The following is a 27287-nucleotide window of genomic DNA, read 5'->3' as shown; positions in this document are numbered from 1 at the left end:
GCTCTAGTGCCTAGTGGAGGCCCCGCACAGCCCTGGCCCACCAATCCCTCCGGGAGCAGCGGCTCCTGCCTGGGGGCCATTTAACCCAGCAAGCTGTCAGCTCGTCTGGCAGCTCCTCAGTGCGGGGCCGGTCTGCAAAGACCTGGGGCTTTGAGCCCCCAGCACATGAGCCGGGGGCATTTCCCCGGGGCAGGCTCCTGACAGACTGAGTGCTGAGGTGTCAGCGCCCGACCTGGCATTTGTAGCCAAGGTACCATGGTCAGGCACAGGGCAGCCTGGCTGGGAGGCTGCAAACTGACCCACCTCCTTCTGCCTCTCCTGCCTGCCTGAGCCACCACCACGGGCTGGGCCGGGCTGGGCCGGGCTGGGCCTGCCCCGCCGGAGGAAAGAGCCCGAGTGGAAGGCTGTGGACGTGTGGTCAAATCGCCTCGCCTCTGGGTCGCCTTGTTGAGACACTGGACTGGCCAGCTCATGATGTCTCTCACCGAAGGGCGTCGTTCCCCAGCCCGAGTCGCTCAGAGGCTCATGGCATAACCCTCTCCCAGATCTCAACAGGCTCTGGGAAGGTCAGGCCCCAGGCTGGACATGCGGTGCCCAGTGCCATTCACACCAATGCTGCACACAGCTGTAAAATCACCTGCCCACTACTCCCATCAATACACCCACGGGGCGGTCTAGCCCTTCAGTCACGGGGCAGCCATGGGAGGTGCTGGCCTGCTATGAGCCCTAAGTCCTTCCCAGAGGCAGTGCTTGCCAGGGCGCAGGCCCCATTCCAGAGCCATGTCCTGCATTCCTTGTAGCTACATGCCCAGCCTTGCCTTGGGCTGCATGAAACTGTCCTCTCTGCACATCTCAATGCTCAGGGCTCTTGTTCACTCACCATTTCTCACCAGTCCTGCACCTGCCACACACTCTGCCTGAGGCGTCTGTTACGAATGGGAGCTGCAGAGGAAAGCCTAAACTTACCTAGAGAGCTAGGGAAGGGTTATGCTAACCTGCCTCTGAACAAGGAGGTCTGGGGAAAGCGGCAAAGAGCCAATAGGAGCTAGAGGAAAAATTCAAACCTGAAACTGAATCGCAGCAGCATCTTTCCTTTGTTAGGAAACAGACAGAGAAAAGAGGGGATCTCCCCACAGAGGGGAAGGAATGAGCTTTTTCGGAGCAGATCCCGGGGGCTCATCAGAATTTGCAGTAGGGAAAAGTTTAGGTAGTCATGAAAGGTTTATTGTTTTCACTGTTTGGGGGTTTGGAAATTATGTCTGAGCTGGTTATTTGTTCCTTTTGTTCTCCCCTGTAACCAAAAATCTGACCCAAGGACAAATCCCTGTGGGTTTTTTTTTGTTTGTTTGTTTGTTTGAACACCAAGCCATTTACGGTGCTTGAAAAGATACTTTTGTTTAATAATAAAAATGTTTTGTTTTGATATTTTTTAACAAGTACTGGCTGATTCTGTGTGTCCTACAGGGGATGGAAACTACCTGCCTGGCTTTGAACATGCTACCAGGGAGCTCACAGCTCCCTGCATGGCTTTTTGTGGGATGCTTCTGTTATTTCTTTCCAACTCCTTAGGAGAAGGAGGTTGGCCATGACAGGGTCGCATTACTCAGTCACACCCACTGACAGATACAGCATCGGCTCGGTTCTCAGGAGGCACAAAGTGGCATAAATTAGAGAAGCCCCCAGACAACTTCTGCCTGCTAGGCATGAGTCACGGGCGCTTCTGCACCCCATGCACCACAGCGTGAGTAAGTCTGTTATCTGGCCCCCAGGACTTGGCCCAAAGAGCCTGCAAAGGTTTCACACACGGATAAGGAAATGCTCCTTCAGGTCACGCACTGTTGCCCTATGAACATATTGCTAGGGGGAGTGGTGAAGACTAAAAGCATAAGTGGGTTCAAAAGGAGTAAGTTCCCGGAGGACAGATCTATTGATGGCGCGTAGCTGGGACAGGCAGTGGAGGTACAACTCCATGCAGCTAACTCCTAGGAAAGGATGACAGAGGATGGATCATTCAAACCTGCCCTGCTCTGCTGCGGTCACCATCAGAAGCACCTGACAGCAGACAGGACGCTGGGTTATGTGGACTGTTGGTCTGACTCAGTGTGACCATTTGTATGTTCTTATGTAGAACATCACTGAGGCTATTCAGAGGGAAGAGTGTGACAGGTAAGATGACTATCCAGGTTTGCACACATCTTGCTAGTGAGCTCACACCCACCAGCAGCCCACAAGTGACAGTAACATTTTCCTGGAGGAGACAGATGCAGAGAGCAGATGGGGAAATAAAAACAGAGAAATGCGCGAGACACACGAGTGTGAGTCCCCCCCCCGTCTCACACACACACACGCCCTTTCCAGAGCATGTGATTCCCCAAGTGCATTGCAAGGCAGGCAACGCTGGGACTGCTTGTGAGGATCTTCAACAGTGTGTACCAGGGCTGTGAGAAATGCAGAACCCAGTCCTGCTGGCATAGTGGGAAACCCTGCAAACTGCAAAGCACAGCCAGTCGCTGAGCCAGCTTTAAATGGCTCCAGGAGTCGACGTTTACCAGCAGATGAGGCAACTGAGTTACCTGGCCCAGGCCACAGCTGAGGAGCTGCCCCATAGCACACGTGCTGACGGGACAGCAGAGTGTGCCCCATGTCCGTTCCCTGCACAGAGTCTGTTTGCAAATGGCAGGGTGTGCGCAGAGAACCCAGAGACCCGACCAATTCCGCCAGCTGCCTTAGCTCGAAGCATTTCACTCTCAAAAATGAGGCGTGCCTCCCGAACACCCACTTCACCAGCTGCTCCTGTGGCAGGGATGGAGTCACTGCTGTGCCACAGCATTACAACAGGGCTTTTCTGTAAGCATAGCGAGCCCTAAGGCCTTCGTCTGCAGCCAGAATGAAGAGCAGCAGCCAGTAATTGTGAGGCTAGAAGATGCATACTTGACACGCCCTCTAAATTTAACTGCAGTAGAGCCACATCTGGCTGTGAGAAGACGACCACATCCTAATACCACCCACTGCCACCAGATAAAGAAACAGACCTCAGGGTGGGCAAAGAAAACGTAATGGACAGCATTTTGTCTGGCAAGAAACAACTGAATAACTCAGGTTGTGGACTCCTCATTCTGTGACGAGCATCCTCATTTTCCTACTGGCTGAGCTCTGTCTGCTGCATATTTAATTTTGCCAGGTGTAAATGCAAGTAAGGTGGTGGGGTCTGATGGGTTAGATGATTCTGTTACAGCAGGTTATGATGGGTTAGTAAAATTACACTACAATAACTGCTCCTGGTAAAGCCAAGCAGGACTCAAGTTTCACTGCTCATACTGGCGTCCAAGAAGGAAATCAGCAGGAAGAAGGGAGAAAGGCGAGAAGGAGGAGGAGGAGGAGGAGGGAAAAGACCTGGGAGAAGAACTCACCTGCAAGACACCACCTAAGACCAGAGCTTCCAGGACTCCTCTGCATGACCCAGAGGTGCAGCAATAAGCATCCAGAGAGCCTGACTTTGTCTGGCCAACAGGGAAAATCTCCTGGCCTCTCTCGGGATTGGTGAGTACGACCCTCAGTGCTTCGCACGTATTCCGCTTGCTGTGCAAGGCTTTTCCAGTGCCACGGATCCTGCAGACCCACAGGGAACACCACCTGAGCCCCAGGGATTGCGTAAGGAGGGGGGGCGTGTCCCTGAAGTGTGACGGGATAAAGAAATTTGTGCAGGTAACAGTGAAGACTCGCACGACGCTCCCTGCAGAGCCAGTGGGTCGTGTGCAGAACCAGCACACGTGTTCGCCTCCCTTGGTTTATGGCACACATGCCGAGGTTCTCTGGTTTTCATGCAGCATTGTGGGGTGCCCCTGGTGTGGCCCTTTTCTCCGCTGCCCTGGGTGAGCATTTCAGCTGGGTCAGAACTCTGCCCGCACAGACACTTCTCCCCACAGCCTAACAACTTCCACCACCTCCTTCAGCGTCCTTCAGCCTAGAGCACATTGGGGCACTGAGCCCCTATGGCCAGCAGGGCTGGAGAGCTCTCCAGGGCGAGCAAACAGGAAGGGGCAGTCCAAAAGTCTCAGGGGCTTTAAGAAGGGATACCCAGCTGTTGTGCAACGGAGCCGAAAACAACCCCCAGAGCTGTCACAGCAGAGCACCATGGGACACGTCCAGGAGGCTAATTCAGTCAATTTCCACCATGCTGCTTCTATACCGTCTCTCTGTCGATGCATCAACAGCAGGGAGAGAAGACGCGCGTGAAGGACGGACGGGTGCGCAGCAGTGGAGACACATGGCACTGCCTGCACTCACCAGCCACGTCAAGAGGTAGCCACAGCTGGCTGGAAACAGGGTGGGGGAGGCCCTGAGGAGGCAGGCAGCGGGGAACGGACTGACGGACCAGCGGGGGGCGTGAGCGGCCGGCCTTGCACACTGCAGTTTTGCCCATCCACCAGCCTTGCACACTCAGCCCCATCATCAGTCACAGGACTCCACTCACCACTGGTGGATGGGCAGCTGGTGAACATGGACCCAGCCAGCAGCAGGAACCACGCGCACTGAAGGGAGGGGAGAGAGAGGCAATATGCAACAGCATGCCCATTTCTGAGAGAGAGCTGGGACACCTGCAGGAGGGCTTAAATACAGGACTGATCCTTTAAAAGCAGGACCTCCGGTCACGAGAACCAGGCCAACATAAGCAGGCTCTGTGGAGCTACACTGCAGTGAAGGCCAGGCCTAAGTTACGGAACCTGATGTGCTGGTTTTGCAAACTTTTCAGCATAGACCCACACGTGGAAATCGCATTGAAAGCCTCTATTCGTCCGAGCACACCTCATACCTGCGGGGGAGAACCGCTGTTCCTCCAGCTACTGCTCAGCTCTATTCATGAAGCGAATTGCTACCTCGGATTGTACAGGCACACACGTGAAAACTGAAAGGGGGTGGGATGGGGAGAACTGTCAGCACAGGGGGCTCTTGTTTCTCACAGCCTACAGAAAAAGGCAGCACAAAAGCAAAACACGCTAACGCTCTTCAGAGGAGTAAGATATTCATCAAATCTCCAGCCCACGAAAAACAAAGGAAAAAGGGGGACTTGATGTGAGTAAGCCGAAAACATGCCCCTCTCCTGCCGACAACCTTTGCACTTTACCGCTGTGATGCCTGAAGAGAGGGACTCAGAAAACTGACATTTGGAGCAGGGGAGAAATTACAATCCAAAACCATTCTCTGTTTGCTAATTTGCAGCAAGGAGCTCAAGCGCTCTGGCACTTCAGGTAATTCACATCGTTGGTTCAATTTTTATGCGTAACTATTCCAGCTTTATGAAGCAGCTAAACTGCTGGCAGGTGGCACAGCAGGGCAAGAACAAGAGACAGCAGTAGGAGAAGTAGCAGGCATTGGAACAACCAAGAATTCCCCTTTGATGCTTTCTGAATCTTTAGGTCGGATGTCTCGCAGCTCTGTCAGTGGCAGGCGGTTCACCCTACACTCAAGAATGAACGTTTTATGGGGAAAACACACATTTTGTACTGTATCAGGCCATTCAGCATTACCAGAGTGCTTTTGACAAAACCACCTTGACATGGTTTTCCTAAAGGAAATGCCCAGAGGCCCGAACTGAGATCAGGGCCACGTTGTGCCAGGTGCCAGAGAAACACATTGCAAGTCCCGGCCCCAAAGCACATGCAGTGAGGCCTAGAAGGGCTACTCCTGAGCCATGTGCCTGGGAAACCTGGGGTCCCCAGCCTTGGTCAGTCCATCTGGCGGGGCTACCCCTGAGCAGTGGGCCTACAGTCCTTCAACGAGCCAGCAGGAGCCTGGAGGTTTCAGCTGGAAACTTGATCCTACTTATGATCAGATGAAAAAATCAAACCTGACGTGTTTCTGCAAAACACTTGGATTCCATCCCCTGTCAGTCATTCTCCAACAAATCCGTGTCCCGGGAGAGGGTCCAATCAGCTCTCCAATGATCCAGGCAGCTGGGACCTCCCGGCTTTACAGCCCGAACTCTGCATTAAGGTGTAAGCCCACAGCCCATAGAAGAGCTCCATCTGGCTCAATGCAGCAGGCTCGCAAGCCTTTCAGCTGGTGTCCCATTCTGCCTGGACTCCCCGGAGCGACCAGCTCAAGGTTTGCGTTCTCACTACCCAGTCCCTCCCTGGGACCAGCCACTTCACATGACCACGACCTCTCACACAGCAATGTCCTCCTGGGACAACGGACCCATTCTCCTGAAAGAGCAGCCTGGGGTGTGCAGAAAACAGCTTCAGAGGCAGGGCAATGGCCTTTTGGGGTGATCAAGGCAAGCAGTCCCCCTCTAGGGCCTGCAAGCCCCCTTTTCCCCACTAGCCTGCCCCCCAAGAACCGCAGCAGGAAACAATGACTCCCAGTCGCTGCAGGCTGGGGAAAAGAAGAATATTTTCCTGTGGACAGCATAACTTTGGAGGCACACAGAGCCAGTATAAATAACCAAGAGAGCTTCCTTCCTTACGTTTGCCTAAAGAGCCACTTGTTATGGGAACCTGGACCAATAAGTCAAAGAGCCTGATTATCATTCAGGAACAGAAACCAAAAGTAAAAACTCTCCGCAAGGCTTCCAACAGGTCTGCATATTCCTTCCAAGCTGATGTCTTTCATGCACCCTCTGCGGCAATTTCTTGCACACAGAAGAACCAGCAGAACCCTAAGCCGTAAGGAAGACCTGGGGCCCAGCTCAACTAAAATGAAAGCAGCCTCCACCTTGGTTTTGTGAGGGGCAGAAGGGACTCAAGGAACTGAATGGAGCTGGAACTAACCCAGCCACTCACAGGAGACAGGAAACTGACCAGCGCTTCAGTGGTGGGCAGCCCGGCCCAGGCCCCAGCTCCCCATCATCCTGAGTCACATTACACCAAGAAATGCGCAACTCAAGTGCATGTCTCTCAGGGCTCTACCGTACACGTGCAACTGATTGTTCCTTTCTGAGTGGAGAGACGCACATCTGTCCTTATTGAATTTCATCCCATTTCTCCAGTTTACTCAGATCATCGTGAATTTTAATGCTAACCTCCAAAGCACTTGCAGCCCTCCCAGCTTCCAACTGTCGTGTGGTTGGTGGACTAAATTTGCAGACAGATTTGCCAACATGCATCCAGAAAAACTACTCCAAGGAAACCGTGATCTACACACGCCCCACAAAGAGGGTCATACCCTTCTTGAGTGACTGGTCAACACAAGGATTACAGCAGTTTGCCACTATTGTCAACCAGTGGCTTGATTTGTTCCACTCATGGGAAGATACCTGGGCCATGACCTTGCAGGTTATGGGCTTGAACCCCTTCCGTGTCCTCTTCAGTAGGTCTGTATGTCTTGACATTCCACAAGCAGAAAGAAGATAAAATCTTTAGTGGTACTTGATCATTGTGAGATAACTGATCATCTCTAATAACAGAAATTTACATATGCAAAATTCATCGACTTGCACGAGCCGTTATTAAGCATTTATATTTAGTTGTGGGAGGCTCAGATCTTGTCAGTCAGTAGATGTTGCCATATGCATACAAATCAACAAAGAAGTGCTTTCCTTGATGATAACTGAAATTTACAGCAAGGCCAAGTGAAATCAATGATGCTTGAGAACTAATCAGAGTGTGATTTAAGGATATTTACCTTGTGCATGTTGATGTGACCTTGATGCAGTTTTTTAATGGTTATCAAAGCTTCCGAGTTTTTGAATCTTAGAGTTGACTGTTAAAGTCAGGGCTTTTTTTTCTGGCAGAACACATGGGAACCAAGTTCCAACAACTTTTTTCTGCTAGAACACCAGAAGAATTTTCACTGCCGGTCCTGCAGCAGCACAGGCACGGGGGCAGGAATCCTCGCCACCCTGGGCAGGAGTCCCTGCTGGTCCTGCAGCAGTGTGGGGTCCAGGGCAGGAGTCCCTGCTGGTCCTGCAGCAGCATAGGGACCAGGGAATTAAAACTCAACACCCTAACCCTTCTGAGGAATCACCACACTTGAGTCCCAGCATCCTTCTTTCCTGGAAAAAAGCACTGCTGAAAATTGTCCCACAAAACGATCAAATTCAACTCCACCCACCCTGTTTCTCTCAGGAGCACCCAGCGGCCTCCACCCGTATCAGGGCCCCAGTCTCCTCAGTGCGTATGGGCGTGAAGAGACGGCTCCCTGCTCCAAAGAGCACAGTACGATAAGTGACCTCTGTCTAGTGTGTTGGGCATTCTACCCTAGACACGTGGGTTTCCAACCAGACTCCCAGGCAGTATTAAGACTCAGTGGTTTTAGTTCTTTGCTGTAATTTGTAAGCTCCTGTAATGGAGTGGGGGGAGTGCATGTGTGAGTCAGGCTGGATGTCTGAGGCAAGCAGCAGTTCCCAGTGGCTAAGGATGACCCTGGGGCTACAACTGGCAGGTAACACCTCTGCCTGAACAAAGAGCAGGGAGGAGCTGAGCTGGGTTTTGAATCGGGGGTGGCAGTTAGAGGCTAGGAAAAGGGAGAACTGGAAGGCAGCCAGCCAGAGGAGGGGGAAAGCTACACCCCAGAGGGGCACCCCTCGGGGTCTTCCCCCCAGAACAGGTTGGAAGGACTGTCTCTGGCTGCTGTGCTGTCGCTTCTGTGAGAAACTGGGCTTCTGTTGTCTAATAAACCTTCTGTTGTACCTGCTGAGTGAGAGTCACTCCTGCCAGCGGACGGGGTGCAGTGCAGGGGGACCCCTGAACCCCATCACAGCTCCAAAGCCAGTGACACCCACAGGAGCCTTTTCCAAATTATCTGTGTCTCTAGGTAGTACCCAAGGTTGACAGGTGCAGGAAAAAGCAGCCTCCCTCTTGGGCAGGAGCAGCGGGAAAACACAGCTGAAGCTGTGTGAGCTCAGTGAAGCCTTCAAGGCACATCCATGGCTCTGCTTCTGGCTACCGTTCCTGGGGCCGAGCGCAGAGAGGACGGAGACAGCGCTGTGCAGGTCCTGGGAGTGAATGATCATCCGGGACTCTAAGGGAACTCAGGGGTCGGAGCTGATAAGTGCACTAGGAAAAGCAAGTACAAGCGCCGGGTGAAAGGAGATGTGCTGAGACAGTGCCTGGGCTGCTACACACTTTAAACTCCCACTGTCTTGCTCCTTGTGAAGCCATTGGCTAAATGCCCAGAGACTGGCAGGAGCAGGATCAACATCCACATGTCCCCAGCTGGCACTTGCATGCATCAGCGTGTAAGTCACACACCCCCTCCAAATCTGGCCCTGCCAGGCAGGTCTTCGCTAGTCAATCACGTAGCCCTGCACCTGGTCCAAGCAGGACCGTTCCCTGTAGCAGCTGGATGGAGACAAACTCAAGCGACTCAGCTGGGGAGGTGCCCGGTGCACCACTCCCTGCTTCACCCGGCGAGCTGCAGGTGCCTTGGCAGAAGAATGGTTTGTGACATCTCACGGGCAGAGATTACGCATGGGGCACTCGGCAGAGGGCGCAGTGGCTGCACCGCTGCTCTGAAAACACAGACGTTCTGTTTGAACGCCAGACTGCGTGGGATCCTGGGTGTGACTGCGCCGAGCTTAGGAGACGGCCGCGTGGGAGACTGGCACAAGAGGAGCCGCTCAGGACAGGCAGCTGGGGTGCTGCCTAGTCGGCTTTCCAGCAGAGCTGTGAGGGTCTGCGCTCACTGCTGGAAGGAGGAGGGCGAGGGGAGGAGAAGAACTGACAGATCCATGTCCTTAACCTGCCCTCAGAGCAAGGAGGCAGCCAGCAGCAGAGGCTGGCAAGTCAAAGTTACGCAGTCGGCCGGTGTAGAGGAGGGGAGGCTGGCACAGCTGTACGCACCTCCCGCGAGGGGCACGTACGTCAGCACCAACCTGCACGCGGCACTTTGAGAAAAGACGTCTCTGAAGTCTCGTCTCAGAGGGGTGGCTGGGTTAGTCTGCACGTGCAAAACCAGCCAGGAGGCCTGCGGCTCCGTAAAGACCAACAGCTTTATTTGGGCATCAGCTTTCATGCACGAAACCCCTGGAGTGCCCCAGGCCTCCTCGTTGTTTTACCAAAGCCTAGCTAATTTGAGAAGTGCTAAATGGGACAGACAATTCCTGTCCTTCCCCACCCTGCTGGAAACCTGCCCAGGACAATGCTGCACACGGCCAACAGAAGCGAGACGGGTCAGTGTGGGGTCACTGTTGCGAAGGAACAAATTGCCCTTGGCAAACAAAGAACCTCAGAGGCCAAAGGCCGGATGATGCACCCTGAAGAGGGGTTTAAACCTCTAAGACGTGATAATGTAACAAGGAGGTGCAGTTTGAGGGGAGGGGTGAAATTCAGCAGCTCGTCATTCAAAAGGGGTCCCCACGCAACAGCCCTTCTCCCCAGCAGCCCCTTAGCACCCGGGCCAAACCCAAGCAGTCTGTTGGGAGATCAGCTGCCAGCCCCCACGACTGCGCTGGAGATCGGTTTGGCAGTGGAGAACTCACTGCCACTCAGCTGCAAACTGGAATGCAGCATCGCTACCTGGTGGTTATACAGCAACACCTGAATGGCAAGCAACAAGCATGGCCTGACAGGCACCTAAGGACTGTGCTATGTAAATAAGACCTTTCCCGGGGGATGAGGAGGAGGAGGGCTGCCCTGGGGATCTCTGCCCTCTCCCAGGGATCGCTCTGTTCCTGCAGCCCAGCCTGACTGGAGCATTTGCTCTGCTGCTCTTTACTGCGGCGGCCCGTGGGGACGTCACGGTTGTGTTCTCTCTCCATGGCTATCCCAGATGAGCACTAATACCTTGCTCTTACCTAGAGACGTTCAGCCACATCTTTCCACCTGGTCTGCAGAGGACAAATACAGCCCTTCCCATCTGCATGGACGCAAAGGCCAGCAAGGACCGGTCTGACCTCCCGCAAAGCGCTGGCCAATTTCAGGCAGGGATTCCCGCATCAGGGACAAGAACTGAACAAGCACGTCTCTCTGAAGCTCCCAGCCTGCTCCAGTGGGTTGTTCCACTCGCTAACTCCCCACACTGCTAAAAGCTGTGACATATTCCCAGCTAGAAAGTGAGGGACTTCAACGCACAGCCAATGGATCGTTCTTGCTATGCCTTTGCCAGGTCCATTAAGGAGCCTCCTGGGATCGATGGTCTCTCCGGGGAGACAGAGGAGCAACGGTGCTGAGATGGGGGCCTGAGAAGCAGCTGACTCGTGTCCGGCCTGGACTGAATTGCTTTTTCTGAGCCGCACACATCTCTCTAGTGTCTTTACTCCTCCTCGCTTGCGTGGCAGAGCCTACGCAGAGGGCACCAGAGTCTATCCTGCTCTGGGCACCGGCCGCAGAACAAGTTAACTATGTTCCCATGCACCATCCCTTTTTTGGCGACCAAGAACCCAGCTGGACTCTCAGAGCCCACAGCGGGGGGTGGAATCTGCAGGCCAGGAAGTTGGAGGTACGTCCTTGCTTGTCGATTTAATGCAACGCACAGGGGGCCCTGCGGCACCCCTCACAGTCCCTTTTCGGGAAGCCTCGGTGCATATGCTGGCAGCGATGGACTCAGAACCAGGGAGACGACTTTGTCCTGGCTTTGCTGAATGGTGTTTTTTGTCACAGAAGCCAAAAGGTGAATCAGCCTCTTCCTTGCCCCATGCCGCTGACGGGCCAGTTCTCCGGGGTTCGGTTATCAGCTGCCCATCTGCTCCAGCTAGGAAGCATTTGGCAGGGCTGGATTCTCAGCTTAGACACCAGCTGCTCCAGACGGCCGTGGGCTCTCGCACTCTGCCCTGGCGATGGGAGGCAGCTGATGAACTGCATGGTTTCATTTACGATGCTGCAGAGTAGGGCTTTGTCCTTGCAAGCCACAGCCGCAGGATCCCAGCTGAGCACCCTCGGGGGCCTGTGTGCGTGTAGGGGCTGGGGAGCCAGGATAAAATCCAACCTGTAGTACGGCCCTGGGCCCTTTTCCTGGTTCTCTGCCTTTCTCAAATGCAGCCACTGGGCTTTGCATGCAGCCTGATAGTCCCCTGGGCAATGGGGGCAGAGGGAACTATATCGGTTCCTCCCCGTGCCCCTTGCTCCTGAGCGTGCAGCCTCGGGACAGGGTACAGCGCCTGGCCACACTGCAGGAGCAAGGTGGGTTATCAGGGAGGGATGGTTGGGTATCAAGCTGCAGCTGCAGGACCTCGGGAGTCTGGCTGCACATTCCCAGGAGATCGCACTGACAAGGGCAAGCCCCAAGGCCCAGTTCTGGCAGGGCCGCAGTGGGCACCGGCTGTGCAGTTACAAGCGTTAACCCCAGGCACCAGGCACCAGCCCCAAGCCCCGGCCCTGGGCACTGGCCTCAGCCACATGGCAGCAGGTCTCACCTGCCCATCCTCGTGGGCTCCCACCGCTTCCCCTGGCCTTGCCTCTACTCCTCTATTGCCTCCTCCCCGCTGGGACTCCTCCCCCACATCCAAGCCCTCATTTGCCCTGGGGCTTGCCGAGAAAAGTGCTATTCACAAACAGGCCAGAGTCACTTTCCACAGCAGACTTCCCAGAGCCTCTGGTGGCTGTAAAAGTGACACGTGTGATTGTGCCCATCACTTCTCCAAGCCACGCAGCTAGCTGCGAAGTGTGCTGGGAAGAGGGGGCTGGCTTTTCGGGGGATTTTTAATAGCAAGCTCACGATGAATAGGGCGACCAGATCTCCCTGTCCCAAATACAGGACAGGGAGATGGACGGCTCCTCCTGGCTGCACCAAGCTCTGGGGCGTGCTCCCCCCCAGCCCAGGGAAACGGCGGCCGTGGGCTCCCCCGGCCCAAGCGGGTCTTTGCCCACGAAAGCTGATGTTCCAAAATCTCTGTTAGTCTATAAGGTGCCACAGGACTTCTTGTTGCATGGGACGGTGACCCACACTGAGGTGGGTGGGTTACACCTGCAGGACCTGGGGCTGGGCTTACTGGACAGCAGAGACAGGCTCTCTCCTCCCACAGTGCAGGGGGCCAGGGACTGGCAGTCTGACAGCCTGGTTGCTCTTCCTGGCACTGCTCTGCTGCGCACGGGGACGAGCGGAAGACGAGCTGGGAGAACAAATCCCTCGATCAATTCTGTAACAAATTCACGCACGTGGCAGGCAATGAGATCCCCGTGCCAGGGGCTCAGCGCTACCTCTCTGCGGGACGGATCCTGTCTCTGGGCCGACAGCCTAGGAGGGTTAACGATTGTAATGCAGGTTTCCTTTCCGAACAGCAGCCCAGCGACCGCCTCGCTGTAACGAGGAACACCACCACCCAGCGCACAGGGAGCGCTCGTTAGAGACAAACGACGCCAAATGAACGGCCACAGGAATCGGTAACGAGACACAAAGCTCCTTCTCGCCCTCGCTCTGCCCCACGCCCCCAGCAGCAGAGACTCGCCAGGTGGTTCCTGTCTGCTGTGCTCGACTGCTCTATTGCATAAGACACCTTCGCTGCCAGGCGAGCCACTGTGCTCACCCGATTCTGCAGAACCTGTTACCGTTACTAATTCCCTGGCCTGATCCGATTCGCCTCCGATGCACCCAAGAGCCGATCCTGCCAGGGGTTCAGTCCTCTGGCTCATTCCAGCGAAGGGTTGGTTAGAACCCTGGTTAGAGAACCAACCCTGGGCAGTATGTGGCCCAGTTTTAAGCAATTTGCCCACAGTTGGTTCTCTCAGCTTGGTCCAGAACCTCCCTGAATGTTACAGGGACCTAAAGCCTTCTAGATTCCACCACCTCCCTAGGTAACCCACCACCTCCAGTGCTCCACCACTCTCCTGGTGAAATAGTTTGTCCTAATATACAACCTACACCTCCCCCTCTGTCACCTTAGACCATTGCTCCTTGTTCTGCTGCCCATCACCACGAGAACAGCCCCTCTCCAACCTCTTTAGAGCCCCCCCTTCAGGAAGTTGAAGGCTGCTATCAAATTGCTCCTCACTCTTCTCTTCTGCAAACTAAGTAAGCCCAAATCCCTCCGTCTCTCCTCACAGGTCATGGGCTCCAGCCCCCTATTAATTTTTGTTGCCCACCACTGGACTGCCTCCAATGCGTCCACATCCTTTCTGTACGGAGGGGCCCCAGAACTGGGCACAATATTCCAGAGGTGGCCTGATGAGACCGAACAAATCATCTGGGACTGGCACAATCCCAACTGCCATGCACACGGCTTGATGGTGCTTGGAGGCCAGGTTAAGAACCTGAATAGAGCCCGGTGGCACAGCCAGTGAGAGCTGCCCTTATAACACCCATCCAGGCCTCAGTTGCCCCGCAGTGCTACCACTGAAAGTGGCTTTACCGCAAGTGACTTGGTTGGTCAAAGGCAACTCAGCTGTCTGCACCAGTGGAGAAGGTCTTGTGTGGGGACCCAAGAGGCTGGTGTTCTGGCTCAGAGCTGGGAGTGGACGTGCTGGGTTTCCACCTGCCGCCAGAGCTTCAGGTTCCCATCTGTAAAAATCAGGCTCATGGTGACCCCCCAGATCGATGGACCGAAAGGGGCTTTACAAGGGCACAGCCCTGCTCATACAGCTGGAGATCTGCACTGTGGGTGGGAATTCCGGGAGGGCTTTGTGCTACCCATTCAAAGCAACATGAGGGAACTTACTGACTCCCAGTTCTGCAGCGCTATGACCCCTTCAGTCTGACCCACAGCCGTTTGATCAACATCAACTGCGCCGCACGTACATATCTATGTGTGCATCCTCTTCCTATCCCACTAACCCCTGGTGAGTTCTCAGCAAACTGCCTGTAGCTGTATAAACCCCCCAACTCACCAAAGCCCTGCGACTTACCAATTAACTGAAGAGACACAATACAGCAGCCTGTCTGTGCCCACTTCAAAACAGCATTTAGTTTACAGAAGAGAAGACTGAGGGGTGATTTGATAGCAGCCTTCAACTTCCTGAAAGGGGGCTCGAAAGAGGATGGAGAGAGGCTGTTCTCAGTGGTGCCAGATGGTAGAAAAAGGCACAATGGTCTGAGGTTACAGAGGGAGAGGAGTAGGTTGGATATTGGGGAAAAACCATATCCCCAGGAGGGTGGTGAAGCACTGGAACACGTTGCCTAGAGAGGTGGTGGATTCTCCATCCCTAGATGTTTTTAAGTCCTGGCTTGACAAGGTCCTGGCTGGGATGACTTAGTTGGGGCTGATCCTGCTTGAAGCAGGGGGCTGGACTAGATGACCTCCTGAGGTCCCTTCCAGCCCTAGGGTTCTATGATTCCATCTCCTTCTACAATGCAGCCTCAAAGCCAGGCTGGGGTGAGCAGTGATCTCCCTGCAGCCGACCAAGCCCAGAGCTGCTTTTTAACGATCCCTCTTCCCTCAGTTCATCTACAATTCTCCTAGAAAACCAGTGGCTGCCTGGCAGACCCCTGAGAGTAGAAGAGCTCTTCTATCAAAACCTGGGGTGATAAGAGAGTGCGCAGAGCATCGCTGCAGAGAGCTGTAAGCAGAGGGTGCGGGTGGCACAAAACGGGCTTTGGGGTTTCACTGCTGGGCCTGTCACGAGCTCTCGTTATGGGGCTGGGATGGATCTGGGCAGCAGAACTCGCTGCCCCTCTGGGCACCGCACGCGTGGAAGGAAGCTCTCGGCCTGGTACATCTCTGGACAGCGTCCTACAGAGCCAGGAGTGGCTGGCAACGCCTTATCCTGCTGCTCTCCGTCACTGGCTCCCACAAGGCCTTGGGAGGGGGTGAGAGGGGACTGGCCAGTGCAATGCGTGAGATTGGACTGGCTGGTCAGAACAGCCTCTTCTTCTCGAAACCAGTGAAACCAGTGCCGGAGCACCGAGCACACGAGCACTCCCAAAGGGAGCCCCACTAGCAAACAGAGCCAGTATCCCCTCCAGCCAAGCACGACACGGGGCGGCTTGTCCCAGCGGCCCCACATGCAGGGCCAGCTGACAAAGAGCTCCACCATCTGCGCTGAGGGGCTGCTCCTGGCCACACCCTGAGGGGCCAGAGCGAGGAGCAAGGAGGGAACAGCCCAGACCCTGCTTGCCTTGGTGACCCTCAGAAACGCGACCCATACAGTATCTCCTCCTGCAGGATGGAGGTACAGTCACGGCCAGGCTGAGGCGCCCTGGGACTGCAACAGGCAGGCAGAGCATAGCAGGGAGCTGTGCGAATGGAACGCCCGTCCCCGGGCGAGCAGGGTTACCCTGGCATGGTCGGGGTACAGAATTTCTACAGGTGTGTTCTCTCCGTACCCGCCTTCCATTCCCACACGGAACTAAGAGCCCCCAGAGCCTGTGGGCCTAATGGCGCTGGATGAGGCCCACGGTGCACAGAGAGCTGGGCAGAGGAGAGGGTAGGGCTCTGTCTCCCATGCGGACCGGTACAGAGAAAGCAAAGACCAGCTCTGCACAGCAGCCGATTCAATGGATTCAGCCCCCAGAGTCGGCAGGCGGTCGGGAATTTATTTCCTCGTGTTCTCTCTGCCGCTCAGGCAGCTGACGCGAGGGCCCAAACTTCCCTGGGGGGGTCTGTCACCGCTGCGACCCTCTCTCCTGTGGCGCAGGGCCCGTAGCATTATATAAGAGCTGCTGGGACAAAGGAGACTCCCGCACAGCAGCCGCTGGGTGCCCTCTGTGTACTCAACCATGTAAGCGACTGCCTTCTGCTGACGAGCTCTGCAGCCAGGGCAGCTGTGGACAATGGCCAGCAAGGGCCTGCCAAGGCTTTGTCAGAGACACAATTGCAGTTTCATATGTCAGAGGTGGGGGGGTTTCCTTTCTCCTACGCTAAGGAAGCAGCAGGGGCCTGGGGATAGGAGGGAAGCTTCCTGGGCTCCCAGACGGGTTGATTTTGCAGTCAGAGCCTCACTGCTATAACCAGGCAAAGAGCTACTGTTAAATACAGGTGTATCCAGGCGAGGCGTGGTACTCAGTCCCACTCTGCGTTAAAAAGCCCCAGAGGAAGGTTCTCCAGTGCAGACAGAGGGGATAAGAAACACGGCTCCCACAGGACAGCAGGGCAGGGTCACAACTTGCTTCCCCGACTAACCTCCCCAGTGGGGCACCTGTCAGGCCCATGGCAGCAGCATGCTGGTACCCTGACTCTTCAGGAAGCCACGTGACCGGCTCAAAGTGCCAGGGCTGCTGCAGGCCAGCACCTCATGGACAAGGATGGAAAATCTTGCTGGGCACATGTGGCCAGCAGGTGGTCCTGGCTCCCAGCCCTGATCCAGCCGGTAAGGGGCAGCAAGGAGGCAGCCTCTGCACAGAGCCAGTCTGACAGATCACTGGGAGCCGCAGGGCTGCTAATCCGTGACAGGAAGGGCCGTGTTCTGGGACAAGGTGGAATGCCCAGCGACACGCAGCAGCTTTAATTAGAGCCCTCGCGTTCTCTGAGCCAACGTCTCCCTGCCAAGGCGGAACCGGGGCCAAATCCATCCGGCACGTCACTCCCAGAAGCGGCTGAGTTAGGCGGAAGGCCTGGCACGTGGGGAGCTGGCAGCCTTACTAGAGGAGCCTGCAGACGACTCCTTTGGAAGGCTGTCACAGGCAGGCGGGCGGGGGGCTCGGGCTGATATCACATTCCCACATGAGAGTCACACGCAGGGCTGCCCTTCAGAGCAGCCTCCCAAGGAGAAATGTCAGCCACCGTCGGTTAACGAGCGATCCAAAGGGTATCACGGGCAGACGAACGTTACTTCCCTTCGCGCAGCTGCTCTCCCAGTGCAAGTGACATCAGTACAGCAGCAGTGCTAGCGGTCGGTCGGAGGCAGCTCCTTCATTATTTGATTCACAGGTGCCCCAGCTCAGATCTGGTCTCCACTGTACTGCAGAGATACATCTACATCATCATGCAGAGCTGGCAATCTAAACGTTGCAAGGTTGTGCAGGAGAGAAACCGAGGCACAGAGAAACCGCCCCTATGGTCACACGGCAGAACTGCAGCACAGCTGGAAACGGCCCAGTGCTCTGCCCTGGGAGGCTCCCTGCCTCTCAGGCACGCTGACCTTCAGCCAGAGAGTTTAAGAAAGGGGGAAAAAAAAAAGTGCAGCACGAAGCGCTGCAGGCGCTGGGGCCTGCGATGCTCTGACTGAGTCTCCGAAGGGGGACGGGTGGGAACCCCATCGCTGCAGGCGTTTAGTGCGACTTCGAAAATAACACGCTGCGAAAGGGCATTGGAAAATCTGGCTCGGATGGACTAGAACCCCGAGCGGGGCATTTTCCACCCTCTACCCCAGACCCTCCTGCCCTGTTAAGGGCTCACACAGTGAGCGCGTCTGTCTGCCTCTGTGTTCGGTGTTGTGTGAAAGGAGAGGAGTTTGGCACTCCCCTTCATAAGGATGGAAGAGGTCCTAGTGGCCTTTACAACACGCAATGGTCCATGTTCATCGCCTTGGATCGTCGGGAGAAGGCTGCCCAACTCCCTCAGCCTGCACCAGCCAGCCAGCCAGCTCGCCGGTAATGGCACATCTTCCTGTGCTCATGGTACCACACAGGTCCCGGTGGGATGCTCAACAAGCTAGGCCCTTTTCTGGGCCTACCCACTCCAAGAAGCCAGGTTCCGCCCCCCGCCCGCAGATTAGCCCCTGGAGCGAGCGCTGAGCTGGGAAATGAGCAGCTGACAGGGGGCCAGAGGCGCTGTGGGGCTTGTTTGAGCTGCTTCATCCAGACAATTTGCCAGCATAGGCTGGGACTGCAGGGTGCCTCCGTTTGCTCCCCTACTCCCCTCGCTGCACTGTCATCACAAAGGCAAATAAAACGCCAGGGTCTCCAGCTGGGCTCCCCTGGCCTGTCCCAGGCTGGGTGGGGAGTGCGTGGGCTGAGCACGTAGGAGGGAGGAACCGTGAGAGACAGGTTGGCCTGGGGCGAAGGTCTGAGCTCACCCTTGCCCCTTTACCAGGGAGGAACCTGCTCTGTCCTGCCTGAGACAGGCAAAACAAGGGGGAATCTAACCAGGAATTTCAAACGTAACAATCTCACTTTGGGAACTAGAAATTAATGCACCTACAATAGGCCCCAAAAGTTTTAGGAGTCGAAGTGCTGGCTTGTAGGCATTCCGGACCTGTCTCATCAGCTCCCAGTACGTACAGTGGAGCCCACAGCCGTACCGTGTACCCCCGACTCACACGTTTCTTGCAATAACACAAGTCGAAATCATGAGTGGTGAGGAGCTGGGAGCCAGGCGGCCTCCGTTCCCAGGCGCTAGGAAGCTGAGCTGCACTGTTGCACCTGGCTCTGGGCTCCCTGCCACTCAGAGGAGCAGGGACCTGAAGGTGGCGGGACCCCTCCCCCACCCGGTCCCGACTTATGCGAAATTTGACTTGTGTGTGGTTGCCCAGGAATGCAACCTCCGCATAAGTCAGGGGTCTACCGCACCCAAGTCCACAACAAGAGACAGGTTCAGCTACAACCGACAGTCAAATCCTCTGTCTTCCGATTACAGTGCCCCCCTTCCAATACATCTACCACCTGGGGGGCGCCCATTACTGCCCCATCCAGACAGAGGGCTCTTACTGAACCTCTGAACTGATCTGATCATCTCTAAGGAACCCTGAATGCTGGCATGGAGGAGACAGCTGTAACGTAGCCAAGGCACTAACTGGGAGTGGTGTTTTCCACTGTTGGAATCTTGTGGAAACGTGTCAAACCAGCAGTCACGCAGCACTTTAAAGACTAACAAAATAATTTATTAGGTGATGACTTTTCATGGGACAGACCCACTTCTTCAGAGCTATCAGCTTGTCCAGTCCAGAGTGACAGTTACATAGTACAGCGGTCCAAAAAAAAAAAAAAAAAAAAATTGAAACAGAAACTGACAAATCAGATACAGAGCACTGAAGGGCGGGGGAATGAGGGTTACGAGAATAAAAGTGTCTTGCCCGAGATCATGATGAATACCAAAAGAAGGGAAAGAGTCCTTGTAATATGCGAGATAATTGCTCTCTCTACTGAGACCAAGTGGTAATGCATCAAATTTGAGTATGAACCCCAGTTCACACATGTCCCTTTGTAATCTGCTGTTAAAGGCTCTTTGTTGTAGGACGCATATTCTCAGGTCTTTAACAAAATGGCCACTCCACTGAAATGCTCACTGACAGGTTTATACGTATTAAGATTCCTGATGTCTGCTCTGTGCCCATTCATTCTTTGGCAAAGTGTTTGTCTGATGCACGTAGTGGAGGGGCATTGCTGTCACACGATGGCATATGTAACATTGGTTGAGGTACAGGAGAATGAGCCCCTGATCTTGTAATTAACGTGGTTAGGTCCAGCAATGGTATCCCCAGAACAAATAAGTGGACCAAGTTAGCAACGGGATTTGTTGCAAAGACAAGTTCCAGGATTAATATTACTATGGTATGGTCTGTGGTTGCTAGTGGAAACATGGGGATTCTGTCTGGAGTTAACGCAAATCCAGCACAAGTGGAAGATACTCAACAGCCAGAGCTAATGACCATGTCCTGGCTTATTCTGCTGCTGCTGCAGAGGCGAAGAGAGAATCTAGAAACTGGAAACAACTCCCGGGGCAGGGACTGTGCCTTGTTATCTGCAGGCCCAGCAGCCTGCACTATGCGACCCCTCTGGACAGAGAGGATTTTAGCCTCACCACAACTGAGATCATCAGGGATTACTACACTGATAAATCTTATACCCAGAACTCCTTACTGCAGATCTCATTGCTGCAGGATGATAGAAGCAAACAGCTCAGGTCCGGTTGTCCCTTGGACACTACCCATGGAAGCGAGGCAGATGGAGAAAGAACCTCTCTCCACCATACCCACACTCACCACTTACCTTTATGGGAGACCAGACTCTTGGGTCCAGGCATGGAAGAGTAAGGATCTACTCACTGCCTAAAACGGTGGGCATGGCAGTGAAAGGAGCACTTCCTCACTGGCCAAAGGGCCTGGTCCAGAAGGGGAAGCAAATGAGTGGCTACCACTGGTTACAAATACCTGCCCACCTCCAAGCAGGGAAGGAACAATTTAGAGGGGTGATCATGTGTCGCCTTGTCTCCTGGGGCAGTGCAGTTTACACCCCATCCCCAGCTCCAAATCTGTGCCCAGACTCTCATCCCATCCCTTGGGACACTTTCAGAAGACGAGGTGTCTCTGCGGTTCCCAAACCCAAGCAGCTAAATGCACTAGGTGAAATGAGATCTTCTCCTCGCTGGACATTTATACACACGTGGGAGGAAACAAGATGTGCTTGGAAACAGCCCAGTCACTGTTACTGATTTCATCACATCAGCGCAGACACCAGAAACGCTGCCAGGAGAGCATCAAGCTCCGCATTACTTCAGCAGCAGGGCCTGGCCAAGGGAGAGGGGAGCACAAGCAGAGAGGCAGGCAGGGCTGGCTACTGCACGTACCGGGGCTAAACCCATCTCCTCTTTAATCCCCAAACTGCTCCTCTTTCCTAATGACGTTCAGCGGCAGGCGGAGGACTACTCAGCGCCAAATCCTCTCTGGCTGCCGAAAGCAAATTGTGTGACTGGCACCAAAGGGCAGTGGGTTTGCTTTCTAGAAACAAAGCAGCACTCTGCATTGGAAAGCTACTTGGGAACCACAGCTTGAAGCTCTCTAGTCCAGCACTCGCAGGGTCTGAGCAGAGGATTTTCTGAGCCACGAGAGGTCAATATTGTCTAGCACACCACCACCACTTCCCCTGCTTACTGGGCTCTCGGAAGACATTTACCCAAATAACAGCACAGAACACTGACAGCCAGGATGGATGGTTGCAAACGAGCTTTACGGGACCACGGGAAACTTGGCCACACCCATGGCGAATGGCCGTCTGGCTAACTGAAATCCTGCCAGCTTGCAGATGCTGCCGGACAAGACAGCTCGGGACGAGAGAGGTTGCACCGGTAGTGCCAGCTTGGTCCCTCCACAGCTGCCAGCCTCGTGCACCCACCACTGCTGTGCGAATAAATCTCCTGCAAAACCATCTGAGAGATCCCCTCTGCTGGGCTGAGGCTCGATTCCTGCCGGCTGGCTACACCACACAGGCCATGAGCTGTAGCTACTGTTTCCTGTGCTGTCCATGGCATAATGCAGGACTGAGCAAAGGGCTGTCCTTTCCCTTTGCCACTGTGCACAACGGAGCCCCTGGCTGCAGCCCCAGGGTCTCACAGGTGCACACTGATCAATACTAGTCATCACTGCTTTCTTCCTCCTCCTGATTTTTAGTGGCAAAAGCAAAGTGGTGGGTCAAGTTTCACTGGCACAGGACAGGCAAAGAATGAGCTTCCTGCTCACCCAGTGGGGAGTGAGATTAGAAGGTAAAATTCAGCGGCTGAATTGGAGAAATGCCTCCTCTGCAGGCCTGGACACACTCCCACAGCAGGGGACTGACACCAAAGAGGCTCGCTATTATTCCCACGCTGCTGTGTGGGCTGTGTGAGGTAGGCCAGCGCCTATCTGACAATGCACAGAGCGGCCTGCTGTCATCGTACGGACGTGACGCTTACCAAGAACACCCACAAGACAGCGGGTTTGTCTTGGACAGGTTTTCACCATAGGGCCCAACCCTCCAGAATTTTCACTGCCACTGGGAACAAACTCATGAAAGAATCAAGTCTCTCGCAGGTCGACCCAGCAAGCAGAGCAGAGGCAGAAACTCCTTTGGGTTCAATCCAAGGGGCTTCAACCACTAAGGACGCAAACGAGTGGGTGAAATCTAGATATTCGATGGCGTTCTTCAAAAACCATAAACCCCAAACAAGCATAACACGCTATCAAAGGGCGCGTGTTCTCTTCCGGTGCCTAGTCCAGAAGAGGATAACTACCTACTATTGCTGTCAGCTGATAGACACTCCTGTGCTGTTCTGCTCAGGCAGTCAGGAAGCACTATTCCTGTACCCTGAACCTTTGAGGTTTTTCCTTGGAGGCTTAAATTAGACAAAACAATTTTTTGAAACAAAACCCACAGCCGATCTTTGATTACACAGGGCGCACTCAGAAACCCCACACGGCTAGCACCAGCATTAACCAAAGTCCTGGCCAAATTTCAGTTCCAGTTACTTCCATTCTGCCAGCTTAAACTGTAATTCCTATTCCGACTGGACAGGATGGCCGTCAGCTCCTGTCCTGTGCCGCACCGCTGGGTCCTGTTGAACTGCACCACGTTCTACCCCAGAAGTAGCTGCCACTCAGTGATGCTGCCCCCACAGATTGCAGAACACATTATGATCTGCTGGGGGGAAGAAGTGCCATAAAAGGACAAGAGGTAATAACCAAACATTACCTTAAGCCAGAGGCGGGCAGTAACTTTCACAGGGGATGATGGGGGCACTTCAAGGATTTGGTAAGGGGTCACAGACCCCACTTTTCTACTACATGAATAGAGTGCAGGGGGAGTCTGGGTGCAGCAGGGGGCTGTGACCTGGGGCAGGGCATTGGGGTGCAGGGTGTGGGGAGAAGTCTGGGTGCAAGTGGGGGTTGGGGACGGGGGGGTGGGGGGCAGCTGCAGGCTCTGGCCAGGAGATGCTGCTTATCATAGGTGGCTCCCCGCTGGTGGCACACTGGGGTACGCAAGCTGCTTGTCTGCCACGACCCCACACACCAGTCAAAGCTGCCAGCTGCTGGGGCAAGTGTGATGGAAGTGGGGCAGCGGGTCTCAGCACGCTGCCTACAAGCACCACCCCAGCATCTCCCATTGGCATCTCCGTGTACGGGGACCTGCTACCCCTTTCCTCCCCTCGGGCGCTCAGAGACACACTGGCTCCAGCAGCTGGTAGCTTTGAGCAGCATGTGGGGCTGCAACAGCGCTACAGGACATCATCAGCCTGGAGACCATGGCAGGCTGGACCCAAACATTTGCAGGCCGGATCCAGCCCGCAGGCTCTATTTTGCCCACCACTCTCGGGGGTGGTCTTTGGTTTTAAGCAATGGGAGCTGTGCTCTGGGTCTCAGGGAAGGAGGAGTAAATAAGGTGCCACACTGGATCAGACTGGCGTTCCGCCTGCTCCGGGCTCAGGGCATCGTGTGAAACGTGTCACCGTATTTCATAAAGACGCCCCTCACCCACCTGCCTGATCTGGGAAGTGCTCGGAAGGACACATATCAAGTTTGTTCCTTGGCAGGACAAAATCTCACCCTCAAGTTAAGGTCACCAGTTTCTACACCGCTCGGCCATCTCAGCCCAGGCTCCCATAGGGCTCACGTGGCCCACGGGCGGTGTGCTGGCCCCTGCGGAGACATTGGCATCTCCCATGGCTAATGACAACTCCTAGGCTGGGGCTGTTCCGCTGTAGGGCTGCGGTTTGTGTCATGCTGTGCGTGATCTGCGGTGAGCTGTACGTGTGGCCAGGAATGCAATCCACCCTGGAGGACAATAGTCAACAGCAGGGGGTTACAGAAGAACGGGCACGCTGGGTCAGACCACAGGCCCATCTAGTCCTGTGTCCTGTCTGCCGACAGCGGCCAATACTGAGCGCCGCAGAGGGAGTGAAGAGAACAGGGAACCATCCAGTGATTCCTCCCCTCTCTCCCGTTCCCGACTCTGACAAACGGAGGCCAGGACCACAGGCAACAACCTGGAAACTGCCTGACACATGGTACCACACAGCGTGGGGTCCCTACTGCTGGATCGCGGCTCCGGGAGCCGGGACGGGGATGTCCGCTGGAGCCCGTTCTGGAGAGCTGGAACATCCTGCGTAGCCATCCTGAGCACAAGTGACCTCTGCAGAACGCGGCACCCAGGTCAGGGCAGGCAAAGTGGCCGGGCTGTGGGTCCTGCCCTTTGGAGCCAGCTCGCGTCAGGAGCTGAGGGGCCTGCTGGACTCCGCCGGCGACCTCACTCACAGCAGCCTGGAGGCTGTGCACAGCCCCAAATGGCCAGACAGATCGGAGCAGGGGGACATCTTGGCCACGCCCTCTTTCCCCAGCCACGCCCCCTGGGCACAACCCACCCTCCGACTGCCCACCTGCGGGGGGAATCCTCTGCCGGCCCTTTAAGGCAGGCTGCAGGCTGAGATGGTGCCCAGCAGTGCCAATGGGGCTCCAGCGCTGGGGGACGGGGGAAGAAAGCCTCAGGCAGTACAGCTCAGCGCTGGAGTCCCCAGAGGTTTGTCAACCCTTCACTGCCAGTGGCACGAAGCAGCACTTGCTCTTGAGCGCAGACTGACCTAGAGAGAGCAGCTTCGATCAAAACGCCAGGCCAGCCCCAGCCCAGCCCCTCGACATTAATCCCCCTTCCGCCTCCAGGGTCGGGCTGTACACCTGGTGGGGCGCCACCAGGACACCGCTACTGACGCATGGCATTCCAGGGGAGGGGCTGGGGCTGGGGCTGGATCAGCTGGCAAGGGAGGAGTCAGGAGATACCGTGAGGCAAAGTGGTTAGTGAGCTCCCTGGGGCAGTTTCATGAGCAGGGCTCCCTGTAAACTGGGAGCTTGGGCGGCCGCCCAGGAGAGACTCAGGGCTCGCCCAGCTGATTAGCAGAGTTCACAGCGGGCAGCCTGGGTTTCTACGGTGGTGCACATCTGCACATGCCTCGCCACAAATAAAATTTACTCTGCACATGAATGAATTAATTAGGGGGCACATTGCTTATGGTGAATGTGTACAGCACGCAGCCCAGCAGGGACCCTCGTGACAACTGCAGATGCCGCTGCAATAAATACAGCTTTACAAACCCCAGCTCTTCCATGTGACAGCCCCAGCAACTCTCACGGCGATGCCCAAAGAGTCCGCAACACTACCGAGCAACAACTAACCGCTCCCCCAGCAGCACCACACCGAGCTCCTCCACTTGCGCCAAGGCCAGGGCTCCATCTGCCAGCAGCAGACAGATGTTCATCTCCTCCTGAACCCACCACGGGGGCTGCCACTTTACCATCACATTACAGAGAGCCTTAAGGGGCGCCAGCCAAAATCGAGCACTACACATCTTCTACCACCCAGTGCCTGGGCACCTTGCTGCTGGCGGGGAGTCACATGTCCCTGGAAGGCAGGAACGGCTCTCTTATAAGGGCACGTTCTGAGGCTCTTTTGGGTTAGTTAGAAGAACAGCCAACCTGGGTCAGGCCAAGGGGCCGCCTCGCCCAATATCCTCTCTTCCGACAGTGGTCAGTGCCAGGTGCTTCAGAAGGAATGACCAGAACAGAGCACCTATCTCCTTTTGTCCAGTCCCAGATTCTGGCAGTCATGGGTTTAAGGACTCCCTGTGCATGGAGCTGCATCTCTGACCATCTGGGCTAGAAGCCAGTGGTGGACCTTGCCTCCCTAACGGTCTTGCATTCCTTTTTGACCCTGGTTATGCTGCTGTCTTTCCCAAGACCCCCTGGCGCTGAGTTCCGCAGGGTAACCGTGCCATGCACACAGAACTGCCTCCTTTGGTTTGTTTGAAACCTGCTGCCTAGTGACTTCACCAGGCGATCTAGTTCCTGTGTTATGTGAAGGGGTAAACATCACTCTCATTCGCCTTCTCTGCGCCAGCCATGATTTTAGAGACCTCTTGGAAAAACCCTCAATCTTCTCTTTCCCAAGAGGAACAGCCTTTCTAATGTCTCCTCCTATGGAACCCCTTCCGAACCACTCATTAGTTTTATTGCCCTCCTTGGTACCTCTTCCCAGTCTAAGGTATCTTTCTGGGGGATTGGACGATCAGAACTGCATGCAGCATTCAAGCTCTGGGGGTGCTGTGGACTTACGGAGGGGCAATGTGATGTCTTCCGCCTGACTTCGCCCACTCCTAACACCTTAGGTTTTTGGACTGACACTGCACACTGAGGGGACTTCTCCAGAGAACTTTCCACAAGATTGCTTTCCTGAGTGGCAACAGCTAGTTCAGATCCCCTCCTTTGGTAGATTGGGGGAGAAGAATCCCTACCCTATGTGCACTACATGTATCTACGTCAAATTTCTTCTGCCACTCTGTCCCTGTTACCCAGTTTTGTGAGATCTCTTTGCAGTCAGCTTTGAGCTTAAATATCTTGAGTAAACGTGTATCACCTGCAGATTTTGGCACCTCACTGTTTATCCTTCTCCAGCTCCTTTCTGAATATGCTGAAGAGGACTTGTCCTCATGCAGACCCCTGGGGACACCACTCTTTTCCTCCCTCCACAGCCAGACCATTTATTCCTATCCTTTCTTTTCCATCTTAACCAGCCACCGTCCCACAAGCAGGCCTTCCCTCTGATTCCAGGTCAGCTGATGTTGCTGAAATGTCTTTGGTGAGAGGCTTTCTGGAAATCCAGCTACTCCAGATCAGTGTTTCTCAGCCAGGACTACATGTACCCTTGATGCACCCCCCGGAAGAGCTCAAAGTACCCCCAACTCACCTAGAGATTTGCCTGGTTTTACAATAAGCTACATAAAAACATGACTAAAGTCAGCACAAGTTAAAAGCTCATGCAGACGAGGACTTGTTTCTACTGTTCCATACACCTTACGCTGAAAT

At 54.8% G+C, this 27287-nt stretch overlaps 1 protein-coding gene and 1 pseudogene across 3 annotated transcripts in view; one reads left to right on the top strand and one right to left on the bottom strand.

The window, feature by feature from the left end:
- Positions 1–27287, bottom strand: part of ADISSP (adipose secreted signaling protein) — a 127362-nt gene that overhangs the window by 13862 nt on the left and 86213 nt on the right. The window lies entirely within an intron of this gene.
- Positions 18178–18270, top strand: LOC142012958 (U6atac minor spliceosomal RNA; annotated as a pseudogene).

This window comes from Carettochelys insculpta, chromosome 4 (assembly GCF_033958435.1).
Source record: "Carettochelys insculpta isolate YL-2023 chromosome 4, ASM3395843v1, whole genome shotgun sequence".
Lineage (NCBI taxonomy): Eukaryota > Metazoa > Chordata > Testudines > Carettochelyidae > Carettochelys > Carettochelys insculpta.
The sequence above is the reverse complement of the archived record's forward strand: the minus strand, read 5'-3'. Positions and strand labels throughout refer to the sequence as shown.